At 41.2% G+C, this 14,902-nt stretch overlaps 1 long non-coding RNA gene across 1 annotated transcript in view; it reads right to left on the minus strand.

The window, feature by feature from the left end:
* The window catches only part of LOC123386496, a 38,031-nt gene that overhangs the window by 2,502 nt on the left and 20,627 nt on the right, over window positions 1-14,902 (minus strand). The window lies entirely within an intron of this gene.

Genomic DNA, 14,902 nt, shown 5'->3' on the forward strand with positions numbered 1-14,902 from the left:
AAGCATTCACCTGAATGGGAGAAAGTATAGATCATACATCAGATAAAGGGTTAATATTCAAAATATATGAGAAACTCATACAATTGAATAGCAAATCATCATCATCTTCATCATCATCATCATCATTAGCATCATCATCATCATTCAATTTAAATACAGAAAACAAACTGTGGGTTGCTAGAGGGGTGGTGGTGAGTGGGGCATGAGTTAAATGGGTGATGGGCATTAAAAAGGGCACTTTTGGGGATAAGCACTGTGTGTCCCATGTAAGGGATGAGTCACTGGGCTCTCCTCCTGAAGCCAAGACTGCACTGTATGATTTCTTACTTGAATTTAAATTAAAAAAAAATAAAATATAATAAAATGAACAAAGGAACTGAATAGGTATTTTTCCAAAGAAGACATACACATGGCCAACAGGGACATACAAAGGTTCTCAACATCACTAATTATCAGGGAAATGCAAATCAAAACCACAATGTGATATCACCTCATACTTGTTAAAATAGTATTATCAAGGAGATAAAATATAAGTATTGGAGAGGTTGTGGAGAAGAGGGAGCCCTCATTCCCATTGTTGGTGGGAATGGAAACTGGTAGATCCACTATGGAAAATGTTCTGGAGGTTCCTCAAGAAATTAAAAAGTAGAACTACTATCTGGTCCAGCAATCCTATCTGGGTATATATCCAAAGGAAATGAAATCATCATCTCAAAGAGATATCTACACTCCCATGTTCATTGCAGTACTATTTACAATAGCCAAGATATGGAAATAACATGTCTATTCACAGATAAATGGGTTTTTAAAATGTGGGTAAATATACATAACAGAATGTTTTATCAGCCATTAGAAAGAAGGAATCCTGCCATTTGTGAAACCATGGATGGACTTTGAGGGCATTATGGTAGATGAAATAAGTCAGCCAGAGAAAACAAATACTGTATGATCTCACTTACATGTGAATCTAAAAAGAAAAAGATAAGCTCATATAAAGAGAGTAGAATTGCCAAAGGCTGGGTAAAAGGGAAGATATTGGTTAAAGAGTACAAATGTCCAGTTATAAGGCAAATAAACAATGGGGATCTAAGGTACAGCATGGTGACTATAGTTAATAATACTGTGTTATATACTTGAATAAATCTTTAATGTTCTCACCACAAAGAAAAAATGTAATTATGTGAGGTGATGGATATATTAAGTAACTTTATTGTGGTAATCATTTTATAACATATACATATATCAAATCATCACATTGCTATATGTTAATGCTATATGTCAATTTTATTTAAATTAAGCTGAGGGAGGACTAGCAGAAGAAATGAGATGTTTATCTTCAAGCATAAAGTGTATTTACCTCAGCATCTACTACCTTCTACAACATACTCAGGTTTTGACAACAGGATATTATCAGGCTAAGAAAAGGCAAGGAAATACCTAGTCTGAAGGGTAACCATCACAACCAGATTTAGACATGACACAGGTGTGGCATTTAAAATAACTTATTAATATGTTAAGGAATTTAATGGAAAAGATAGACAATATACAATACCAAATAGGTAATGTCAGCAGAGACAAGAGAACTATGAGAAAGAATTAAATGGAGTGTAAGATACAGCTTTCAGTTATGGAATGAACAAGTCACATGGATAAAAGGCACAGAATGAGGAATACAGTCAATGGTATTATAATAGTGGTGTATGAAGACAGATGGTAGTTACACTTGTGGTGAGTATAGCATAACGTACAGACTTGTTGAACCACTATGTAGTACAACTGAAACTGATGTAACATTGCTTGTCAACTATACTTCAATAAAAAGAATAAAATGGAAATGCTGGAAAACAAAAACCACGACAGAAATGAAGATTGTCTTCCATGGGCTCATTAGTAGGCTTGATACAGACGAGGAAGGAATCTGTGACCTTGAATATAGGGCAGTAGAAATTTCCCAAATAAAATGCAAAAGAAAAAAAGAATTAGAGGAGGGGGAGATCAGAACATAGCATTCAACAATTTCAGATGATATTAAATGGTCTAAAATATGCACAATTGAAATTACAGAAGAGAAAGAGAATGGAGCTGAAAAAATATTTGAAGACATGATAGCAGATTTTCCAAAATTAATAACACAAAACCACAGATTCAAGAAACTCAGAGAATGCCAAATTGGATAAATACAAGCATATCCGCATTAATAAAACCATATAGGCATATCTTTTTCAAACTGCTGAAAACCAAGACAATAAGAAAATCTTGAAGGCAGCCACACCTAAAAAAAAAAAAAAGGTATATTATCTACAGAGGAACAAGGATAAGAGTTATAGCACACTTCTCATCAGAGAACACGCAGTAAGATAATGGCGTGCCTTGCTTGAAATGCTTAAGGAAACTGTCAACCCAGAATTCTATATCCACAGAAAATAGCCTTCAGAAATGAACTGGAAACAGACTTTCTCAAACAGACAAAAACTGAAAGAACTGAATTCACTGGTGACAGACCTACTTCATAAGAAATAGTAAGGAGGTTCTTCAGGCAAAAGGGATGTAGTACTCAGAAACTTGGATCTACACAAAGAAATAAAGAGCATTGGAAAAAGAATAAAAGGAAGTGAAAGGTAACTATAGAAAGCAAAAGTAATAACAATGTATTACATGTTTACAGCATACTTAAAAGTAAAATTAATGACAATCCAGGAAAGGTTGGGAAGGCAGGATTGGAAATAGACTGTTATAAAGATGCTTACCCTACACGTGAGGCAGTATAATTTATTTGAAGTCAGACACAAATTATTTAATTTTTTTATTGTAAATCCTAAGACAACCACTAACAATTATTTTAAAGAAGTTAAATAATTCAATAGAGGAGTTGAAATTGAATTATAATTGCTTAATTAAACTTACAAACCTTAATTAAACCTACAAAAGGCAGAAAAAGAAAAAAAAGAAAAGATGGAAATTAGATATCATGATGTTTGATTTTAACTCAACCATTTCAAAAATCACTAAATGTGAAAGGAGGAGGAACTGGATAGTCAGTTCCTGATTCTGGCTTTAGCCTTCAGAATATTCTGGAGTTGTCTATTTTATTCCCCAAATTCACCTGTCCAGAAAAGAACAGAATCCCTACATGAAGCTGGCATCCCCTGAGTATCATCTCCTGGGAGGCATCATAGTGGAAGTTGCTTACAGTAAAAAGGTTGGGAGATTCTGGCTCAATAAGACCATCACTGGCCAATGCTGAATGATGCAACGCAGACTATTCCAGGGCCCTCTCTATGCAGGATAGAAGGACTGTCTGGGGAACAGAGGAGTCCAAGAAGCCTTCGTACAGAGGCAGGACTGGAGCTGCTTCTGGAGGTGACCTGGTCACAGGCAGGTTGCCCTGGGAAAGACTGTGAGAGAGTGGAATGGGGCCTGGGGTATTTGATTTTTTTAATTTTTTTTACATTTATTTATTTTTGAGAGACAGACAGAGACAGAGCACAAGTGGGGGAGGGGCAGAGAGAGAAGGAGACGCAGAATCCAAAGCAGGCTCCAGGCTCTGAGCTGTCAGCACAGAACCTGTCTCAGGACTCGAACTCACAAACCGTGAGATCATGACCTGAGCCGAAGTCAGATGCTCAACTGACTGAGCCACCCAGGCACCCCTTGGGGGTATTTGATTTTGCCTAAAATATTTTCAGGGACTGCTGACCCTAAATCATCCAGTTAGAATGTGTTTGTCAGTATTGCAGAGTTGTCTGTATTTGCTGCAAGAGGGGTAGAATCTGAAAGTAGTTATTAAAAAGTCTTCCAGGACTGTTTGATCCCTTGTCTAAGACCTTTGAAATGATTTGAAATAAACTTCATTCATGGCAGTTTTGGAGGAAGGTAGGGCCTTTGAGTTACTCTCCTTCTTACTTGATGGTACAGCCTATCCTTTTGTTAAATGTATTTTGCTGGTATTTACGGAACAATTTACGCTGTCTAATCAAATAAATTAAAACACTTATTTTTGCTTTCCTCAACTCAGTCAATTTTTAATAATCATGTTGTCATTTTTTCCCCAAACTTGGCACCAAAACTTTATTCATTCTTCTTAGAAATTCTGTCACCAACCTACTATAAAAACTGTCATTATCTCTCAAAGTCACAGTTCTGACATCTGTTAAGTAAAGGTTTATTTTACACTTCAAAAGTCAATCTGCACAGCTGACTGAACTCCTTCAGAATTTTACAGCTTGCTCTTGTCAAATATTTGGGAAAATAAAATTTGCTTTTAGAAAAATATTTAGTTTTAATAGAAAATACTCTTTACTGATTTAAAAAACCTTTTGTTTCTTTCCCTGAAAAGAAAAAAAAAAAACAATCATTTCAATTGGTTTTTATGGAAAAGCATAAAAATAAAAGAAGTTGGAAGGATTTCTGTGTATTATATTTCAAGTAACACACCAGTTTCTTTACCCTCACACCCCTGAAGGTTGAATAGGTCATTTAAGTTCTAGATATATTATTAGAAAGAAAGTCTCAGCAATGTGGCTGGTCTTGAGAATGAGGGAGTACTGATGCTGACTTCTCTCTGTTCCTCTGGGTGCCCCTAGCCTCTTTTGATAGCCTCTGCCTGAAGATCTGAGTTTGAACCATGGTCTGCTAAACTACAGATTATCTCTGACCCCTATCTAGCTAGGGGACAATCTCCATTTGCTTTCTGATGCCTCTGGAAACAAAGCAGGGGAATAAACATCTAATAGAGTATCTGCCCTGTATTAGTCTTTGTGCTAAGAATTTTCCATGTGCTACTTTGTTTAATCCTTACGGCAGTCCTACAAGATAAGTACTGTCTCTGGGTCTCAAGTCAAAGCTTATGTTTTGATTCTCCATCTTTGCTGCTTCCCAGCAGGCTACATAATACCATGCTTAATCTGTTTACCAATATACATTTTCTTTTGTATTGCATCTTACGATTTCAAGCTTCAAACTTTTCTCTGAGAATGGATGTCTCAGCATCTACATACATTTGTGAACCTATACATTCCTAACTGCAGCTTTGTGCTTGAGAAGTCTTTCCAGACAGACTGTGTTCTGGGGATGTTACCTTCTTTCTCATGTAAATCTACTATCCAATACAAATAATGGTGGGTGTGAATACAGAATTTGCAAGAATGTCCATAGGTAAGTTCATGTGTACAGCTTGGACAGTGTGCCTCTGCTGCTGACACAGAAGTCATGACACTTGCTTTTCTTCCCACACCACAGGTCTTGCATCCACTGCAAGAAGTAACAGAAGGAGTGATGCACAGGAAACCAGAAGACCTGGCCTCATATAATTGTTTTGCCATTAATTAGCTGTTTCACAGCAGAAAGAAATCACTTGGACTCTTCCAACTCCATTCTCTTTTTGGTTAATAAAAGGGAGATGGTAGTACCTAACCCTTTGGTTGCTATAAAAACAAATGGGTCATGTGGAAGTGGTTTGAAAACTATAAAGAACCTTTAGTGATATTCCAGTTGGATGGAACACTTGGATAGAACCTTGGGTAGAAATGTGGATAGAACTTCTGTTGTCCTTAAGTTAAAAACTAATCTTCTTATCATTGTTTACCAGTCAAGAACCTGAGTTACAACCAATTGGAATTAGCTCTGATGAAGTTAGACAGGGAGTTTGATAGCAGACTCATAGACTCCCTGATGCTTGGGGAATAAAAAGAAAAAATTGGCTCTGGAGGACAGATGGAAGGAATAGTCTAGAAGGACAGGGCACCAGATAGTGCTATTGCCACTGCTTGATGCCACAGGATGCAACTGCCATGAGTGAGTTTTAAACTCTTCCTTTGAGTTTGCATTGCTTGCTTCATATTCAAAGATTCAGGGTGATCCAAGATGAGTAATTGGACAGAATTTCTATGACAATGTCTTGGATGCCAGAGGATGAGAAAAGGAAGATCTCCCTCCTTCATTCTCTGTAACAGGTGACATAGCTATGGATACCTCAGATGTCATGCATGGTGAGAGATGCCCCAAATAGAAAGACAAGTTGTATGCTAGATGCTAAAACTAAAATAAAAACAACTCAACCCCAACCTATGACCTCCTGCATGATCTGGCCATGCCCCACTGATTAGCCTCATCTGGCTCCACCAACATCCACTCCACCCCCATACTCTCCTCACTTGTGTTAGTTCATTTCTTCTTTTGTGCCAAAATTTTTCCCACCTTAAGGCCACTCAACTGCTATACCTGGAATTCTCCATTTTTTACCTTCTCCTTTGTCTACTCCTCCACTCAGCCTGTAAGTTTCAGTGTCAATGAAACTTCTACAGGAAATGCTTTTCTGGCTTCCATCCTCTTGGCCAAATCTAGGTTAGAAATGCTCCTTGCATTTATCCTCCCATATAAATTTGTGCTTCTTTTTTTAAATTATTTTTTAACGTTTATTTATTTTTGAGAGCATGAGCAGGGGAGGAGCAGAGAGAGAGGGAGACCCAGAATCTGAAGCAGGTTCCAGGCTCTAAGCTGTTGGCACAGAGCCTGATGTGGGGTTCGAACCCACAAAGAGGGAGATCATGACCTGAGCTGAAGTAGGACGCTCAACAGACTGAGCCACCCTAGCGCCCCAACTTGCACTTATAATTAAATAATCATTGGCATTATTTTATAAATGTTTGTCTTACTCACTGTATTACAAACTTCATGAATATAAGGTCTTTATCTATTCTGTTCACACATGCATCCCAGTTTCCAGTACACACTCAACAAATATCTATTGCTTGAGTGAATGAGTTAACAGACAAGCATGTGAGGATGTGGTTAGCAGCGAACTGAGACCCATAAAAATTTTCATTTTTCCCTTGAATTTTAGCAGGCATGATCCTCTCCTCCTTCCTATGGTTCTGTGAGATCATAAAGAACATGACCGTGTACTTTTTTGTAGCCTTCTTGTTGGCATAATTCTAGGAACATTGAATAAATAGGTCAACAGATGGATGGATGCATAAATGAAGTGCTGGAAAGTAGTAAAGAAGCTCTTTCTACTACCCTTCTCTGAGTTCCTCTGGCGTGTCTCAGACTAAATTCCTTTTGTTACTTCAAGATAGGAGAAAAATGAGCACAAACATCTTCTTTCATCTACCAACAGATATGGACTAGGTTTTCTGTTAAGTACCATAGGGGTTATAAGTAATTTAAAAAATTCATTTTTGGGTACCTGGGTGGCTCAGCCAGTTAAATGTCTAACTTTTGACTTCAGCTCAAGTCATGATCTCATGGTTCATAAGTTTGAGACTCACAGCAGGCTCCGTGCTGACAGTGAGGAGTCTGCTTGGGATTCTTTCTCTCTCTCTCTCTCTCTCTCAAAATAAATAAATAAATTTTTTTTTTAAAAAAGGAAAAACTTCATTTTCCCTTCTCAAATAACTTACCATATAATTAGGAAGACAGGTCAATAATACATGAGGAATTCAACAATAAAAGATGAAGACCATAGCACGAGACAGCAGTAATGAAAATGTTATGGGATGGTGTATCATTAATTGCCAATAGAGTATAAACAAGAAGATGATTCATTCGGAAGAGAGTGAAGCTTTAGCTTTTAGAGTGGGCCTTCTTTCTACACCTGCTACCATTTATATAGATATGAAAACTTTCCACAAAGGAATTGCACCTTTTAAAAAACAATTCTCTCTACCTTCCTATTTCCACCTCCTCCCTGCCCTCTCTACCTTTCTAGGCACATATTGAGTGGAATCCTGGAAATAATTACCTCCTTGTGCTCTAGGTTTCAGGCTCTAACTCTGTGTCTTTCCCAAGGAACTCCAAATGTGAACCACTGTCAAACCAGAGGCCATGTAGTTGCTGCTGTGTACAAGATAATTACACAGGAAGGTGCAGACATAAATGGTGACTGCCTAGGAGTGCCCATTTTTTGGTCTGGCTACATAAGTCATTCATAACAAATTGTAGAAGTTGTTTTTTTCCATCCAATTTTGTTAACTAGAATGGGACCTATTGTGAAGAATCTTTGATTCTTTTTGTACACATTACACATTCAGCCTGGGGGTCTTGGTTAGGAGCTGGGGTCAAGTCCAAAGACAGTCTGGCCAGTTTGAATTCTGGCTCTGCCATTTTCTAGCCATGTGTCTTTAATCTTGTCAAGCTGTAAAATGGACACTGTAAAAGGACTTACCCTACAAGCTTATAGTGAACACTAAAAAAGAGCATGCACATGAGGGCTTAGCACAGTACCTGGCATAGAGGCAGCTCTCAGTGAATTTTAGCTATCATTATTACAGTAGCCCAAACATCTTTGGCTGCCTTAGTTGTGTGTGAGTATATTTCTTCATGTCCCTCTACTCTTTCCCACCACAATTTCATAAAGAACATCTGGGATTGGATAGAAGAGTGCCTTGGAATTGTTCTTTTGCACAGAGACCTTCATGAGAACAAGCCGATGTGAGTCCTTCACAGCCAACTGTAGCACAATGCCTGCTGATTTAAGCTCAACTTGGTTAGTCTGACTTGCTGGTAGAACATGGATGCCGTTAGGAGTAACCTTGGAGACAGGAGTCAGAGTCCGAAGTGTCCATATTGCAGGGTGAGCATCATGCAGTGGAAGGAGGATAGCTTCCAGATCACTGCTGGGTCACCACAACGGAGCAACAGAAAGTGGGCCATGCTTACATACCCCTGACCTTCTTTTCTTTCTTTCATTTTTCCTTCCTTCCTTCCTTCCTTCCTTCCTTCCTTCCTTCCTTCCTTCCTTCCTTCCTTCCTTCCTTCCTTCCTTCCTTCCTTCCTTCCTTCCCTCCTTCCTTCCGTCCTTCTATTTCTTTCCTTCAAGTTTATTCATTTTTGAAAGAGAGAGAGAGAGAGAGAGAAAGAAACTTGAGCGGGGGAGGGGCAGGGAGAGAGGGAGACAGACACAGGATCTGAAGCAGGCTCCAGGCTCTGAGCTGTCTGCACAGAGCCCGATGCTGGACTTGAATTCACAAACCGTGAGATCACGACCTCAGCGGAAGTTCAACCGACTGACTAGACCAAGCTTCCCTCCCCGACCCTGTTTCATCTCATGGGGCTCTGGTTAGTGAAGGGGGCCTTTCTTTTTCCTCCCTGCTCTTGCCAATCCAGGGTCATAGTAGTTGTCTAGAAAGATTACTCTGTTGTGTCAGTAATCAGCAGCCTGAATGGTCTCATCTCAATAAGATTAGAAAAAAATTCCCAGCCGCACTCTGGTCTGCAGCAGAGTGCTCTAATCGGGAAAACAATTTCCACCTGGGCAAAACTGCGCTCGGGACAACAAACGTGATGTCGTTTTCCGGCAATTAGAGATGGTTGCTCTCCTTTCTCTGTGCATGTTAAATTGTGTGTGTACAGCATAGGGCAGAAACACTGAGTGCGGAGGACAAAGAGACCTGAGAACCTGCTTTTAATTAGCTTCTCCTCTGACACTGCTTGTGTCTCCCCCGGTCCACCCATCCTGGGCCCTCTAATCATTTCTTACCATAGGCAATGAACATATGTCCCTCTGCTCAGCTAACAGGCACCTGTCTGCATAAGGAGGCAGATCAACCCCCAACTCCTCCCTCCCTGCCGATGTAGATGTCGAAGCTTCGAATTTCAATTCGGCCCCTGGGTCTGAGGCCCAATTTTGAACAAGTTGGCATGGGGTGGGTTCTGGTGGTGTACTTTTTAATTGCATTATCCTGGGTGATGAAACTCTTTTCATTCTTCATGCATAAAGCGCATGCTGCACGGGGCACACGCTTCCCACCGTGACTTTGAGCCCGGGCCCAGTTCCCTCCCAGGGCCACTTTGTCAGCTGTTCTAAGATCTTTTGTCATCTCAGTGCTATTAATTGCCCTTGAGCAGCACCAGGCTTTTTAATTCAGGTTTTCCTAGAACAGCAGGAGGGAAAATGGAATGATTGTAAAAGGGAGTTGATGTTAATTGCTAATGTAGGTGCACATTTCCTTGTTGTTTAAGATAGTCCTTTACATCTTGTAGTCTGGAAATAAAGAAGCAGAGACTGGATAAAGAATCACAGTCCTGGGACCTTCTTGAGAAGCCATAGGAGGAGGAATGAATGGGCTTTCTTTTGTTTCCTTGTTTTATTGAGTCTAATTGTCCCACAATCAAGGTATCCAAAAGATCTTATGTGAGTCCAAAATACAAAAGATGCCTGTGAGGGCCACACTGTGCATGCCCTGATTCAGAGACTCAGGAGGAAAAAGAAACAAAAATTTAACCGGAACAATATAAAGGAAATTTTATACAGGCTCCTTAGGAGATTTAAAATCCTAGCCATACTGCTGACAGCAGGTGAAACAATTATGAAAGAAGAGAACCTACTGTTTGGGGAGTTTGGAATAGAGTCAAAGGATCAGGCCCTTGACACAGACTTTAAAAGAGTCGGGATAGAGTTTTAGCAGCAACAGGTGAGTTCATCTACCATCTTGATACTAAGGGAAGGAAGTTGTTTCGTTTTTTTTAGACGGTTGTCATTTTAACCAGTTCCACCTTTGAAATGGTGTTTTAATTATGTCCATAATTGTATCCTAACATGATTTTTTTTTGTATAAAACATTCTTTTAGGCAATGTTTTAAAAAAATACCTTTGTTTTGTGGTAGATTAATATTTCTCTTTCCTTAAACAGTAGCAATAAAAAAACAAAAAAACAAAAAGCCAAAGGTATGTGGCTTTTCATACTCCCTGAACTCCCATTCTGGGCTTCACCCATGTCCCACCCTCACTTTCACCCTCAAATAAGAAGGCAGAAGCCCCACAAGTACTCTGTGGCTTCTTGCCACCATTTTGGAGGTCACGGTGTTTCCTCTGAGAAACCTTTCAGAACTCCAGTCTGAGGCTGCAGCCAGCACTGTGGGAGGTTGGGCCCCACCGTGGAGACCAAGGAAATGATGAGCCAGCTTGCTGTAGTTACACTAAGAAGCCTTTCAGAATGATTGCAAGTGACAAACAGGTGTGTGGATAGCAAGTCCACTAGGTTGACCATTTAAATCACTCTCCTCCCTGAGGGCTCTTACAGCTGAACTTCAGGAGGGAAACACATCTGCAGAGTGGCAGGAACCCCTTTGTGGCAGATTCACAGTCACACCTAAAAGTCTGAAGTGCAAAGAGCCAAGACCTCACAGAGGACCCAAGGGGACACAACTCGAGATCCTCCAAGTGAAGGTTCTTCTGATGCATGCACAAGTGCTCCCAAGCCGATCCCTATGATGATAGACATCCTCACTGAGGTCAGATTTGAGGGTCAACACCTTATCCAAAAAATGTCCTGGCACCAAGGCATGATATCCTCTCCCAATCTGGTTCTCCAGTGTTGTTAAAGACCTGCTTATGTCACAATTGCTTAGAATTCCCAAGAAATGGGGAGCCCAAGGAGTTATTTCTTTTTTCCATTTTTCTGGCATTGTTAAAATCTTACAAATTGTCCCACACATTGGATGCCTACTCTGCAGAGGCACAGCTCTCTGGTATTGTAGGAAATATATAAATGTAAAGTGTCTCTTAGAACACTGTGTACCAAAGTCAGAGGGGTTCACACCCTTGTTTTCAGCCCAGCAAGTTACTTGTTGAAGGCATGTTACTTCTGGTCACTGTATTCCCTTTCCAAACTAGGTGGGAAGACCTTACACATCACTATGTGCATGGGAACCCTGAGAAACGGTTCATTCCTCAGAAAGTCAGTCGACAAGCTGAGGATAACACTGGTTCTGCCATTCACTAAGAGCCCTCTAAAGGGCCACCAACAGGTCCCAACTGCAGATAGCCATTCAGGCTGTGTGGTGGGGATTCACTGGAACCCCAAGATCCTACCTTGATGACAGTTGTGGCTATGGCATAATGATAAGAACCTGGTCATGGGAGTGAGGTAGAACTTAGCCTCTTTCTTTCTTCTTTCTTTCTTTCTTTCTTTCTTTCTGTCTTTCTGTCTTTCTGTCTTTCTGTCTTTCTTTCATTTTATGTTGACAGAGACAGAGCACAAGTGGGGAAGGAGCAGAGAGAGAGGGAGAGAGAGAATACCAAGCAGGCTCTGCACAATCAGCATAGAGCCCTAGGCAGGGCTTGAACCCACAAACCGTGAGATCATGACCTGAGCCGAAACCAAGAGTTGGATGCTTAACTAAGTCACCCAGGTGCCCCAGAGCTTAGCCACTTTCTTACTGGGTGGATCTAGTCAAGTTATGTAACCACTCTGTCTCAGTTTCCTCAGCAGTGTAATGGGAAGGATGACACCTGCATGGTGGGGCTGATTTAGAGATTGAAGTAAGGTTAATGCATGTAGAATTGTGCCTGGCACTTAATAGACGCTCAGTAGATGCGGCTCAGGAGTGTATTACTGGATGATCTGTGTCAGGACATTGTAACATCCTAGGCATAGTGTTATACATAAAATTCGAGTGTCTCTCTGGAGAGTGGGAGGGAACACTTGTCATAATTGCACAAGGTCAAAGTCATGGATGGGACAGTCCCAGATTTAGGTCATCATCTCTAAAACCATGTCCTACTCTTTCATCATGGGTCTTGCCTGGTGCTTTTAGGAGTGTTTCCCGTTTTGAAGGAGGGGCTGCTTTCAGCATGACCTCCCCTGCCTGGGCTCAGATGGGTCTGATTAAAATCCATCCACTCTCCATCCTTCTCCCTTGGACCCCACCTACAAAAGCCCAGCTAAGCTGGCTAGCTGACAGACCAGCAAGCTTTAAATGCTATAGTGCCCTGTAGCTAACGCAAATGGCAAAAACACTCCTAGTGTCAGGCCACTGGGCTCCTTTCATGAGATAAGGCTCCTTCAGTGGGGAATTCTAGCCAGTCATGATCCTGGACGCCCAAACATGCCATCCCCTTTCCATCAGCCCATGGCTGTGACAGCACTTAAAGCTGCAAGTGACAAAGACACTTCACAGAGGGGATCGATGTCAGGTTAGAGCAGAGCCACTTGAGAGCAGACAGGAACAAAGATGCTCTGGTGTTCAGAAACTGCTCCGCCCTCCAGTGAAAGGTGAGAGAACATTGTGCTCATAGAAGTTTCCATACCTGCCCACCTGCCCCACGTGCTTTTCACTGGAAAAAGAGTCTGCAGTTTGATTTAGTCTTCATTGTTCCCAGTGATAGCCATTCCAAATTTACTGTTTATGCGGTGAAGAAGGAGATATGCTTAGAGACTTAGAAAAAGTAAATTTAAATCAAACCATATGATTTAAACTTGAAATTGTTGGATTAGTAGAGAGTTTGTAAAATCTACTGTTCCATTCCCTTTCTTCCATAAATAGAGCCATCCATAACTTTTCTTGGTCTGCACATTGCATTTTCTTCCCTGTGCTTGGTGTTCCTTCAACTCAAAAATGAGAGTTAATAATTCCTGCCTTACCTGCCTCGTGGGATTTTCTGTGCTGATTGATGGCCATAAAATAACATAAATAATCTTGTTTAGATGGTGCTTTAAAGTTTATAAGGAAAGCACTTTTTCATTCAATCCTCACAATGACCCAGTGAGATGGGCAGTCTGGGTTATGGTGCATAAATGTGGGGTCGAGGGTACTAAACAGTGTAAGAAGCAAAGCACTGTGCTCACCGATGGCGTGAATGTCAGCAGGAGTGTCCCAGTGTCCGGTTCTTTCAGGAAGGGTGAGAGCAAGGAGTGGCTCACCAGCCCCCTGAGTGCTTTTCCTGCTACTGCAGGGCATCCCCAGCTCCGATGTACAGGGGGACCACGGAGCTGTGTTAGGGTTGGTTGGGGAAGATGTGGACTCAGCTCCATTTGCTTGCAGCCACAATCCCTGTTGTGAGCTCTGTCCGTATCACAGCCCTCCCCAAGAGAGGGCATGAAGGGATGCAGTGGGATCCCTTCTACTTGCATGTGGCTTCACTGTTGCCTACCTGGTGGGCTCAGTGCAGCCCACAGTGAGAATTCAGTGGTCAGGTGCATCTGTGGCCCCCCACACAGTGTGAAAACTCATTTCCAGTATTAGTCTGGAGAACCAGCAGAAATGCTAGCTCTCCTTCCTGGCAGGCTCGGGCCAGTGATTCGCACCCAGGAGGCAGTGAGGTGGCATCAACACTGCCTCTTCCATATCTGAATGACTTCAAAGATTAAACTTCTGAAAGTAACTGGATTTTGCCAGCAATCACTTGAGTTTTAGATTACATTTCCAATCTAGAATTCCACTCCTTCATTAATGTCAGCCCTAGCACCCTAGAGTCACTATTCCTTTAGACGTCAGATGTCACTTTTTGCAGGAGTCTTTGTGGTGTTTTCCAAGTCTCCCACGGCACCCCCTGGAGTCACCCTTTCTATTTCAGATGCTTCGCACATAGTTAATACATAATTTTAGAATAAGTTGGTGTCTAATGAATTAATTGAAGCAGCAGAGAGAGGAATGGAAGTAGAACTGAACACATTGCGGGCTTGCATGTAACACCATTGGTCATCTGTCCATTCTGATTTCCTGTATTTGCCAGAATCAACATGGTTAAAACTCATCCCTCGGCCTCCAGGTTATCCCTGCTTCATACTATCTCTACACTACAAAACTATCATCCCTCAACCAGCCAACTTGAAAGACAATTTTTAAAGGGGGTTGGGAGGGTACATGAGAGTTTGTTTTATAAAGTTTTTACTTGAGGAAAAAAAGTGAAAGTGATCACAGAAAAACGAACTCACGTTTTCTAATGCTCACTACCCGATTTCTCTGGGCCCATGAGCACAGAGCTGTGTCCGCTGTCTTTGCTAACTGGAGCCTGAGGCTCACACTGACAATCAGGCTACTTAAGCTGAGGTGGCTGCTGAAGGGCACGAGTGGATGCTGGGCTGTCAGGACACAGTGCAGATGTTCCAGGCATGACCCTCTATCACCCAGCGCCCAATATTAATGAGTGATCTCCTGGCTTGATAACCACTGTCTGCTG

This window comes from Felis catus, chromosome B4 (genome assembly GCF_018350175.1).
Source record: "Felis catus isolate Fca126 chromosome B4, F.catus_Fca126_mat1.0, whole genome shotgun sequence".
NCBI classification, from domain to species: Eukaryota; Metazoa; Chordata; class Mammalia; order Carnivora; family Felidae; genus Felis; species Felis catus.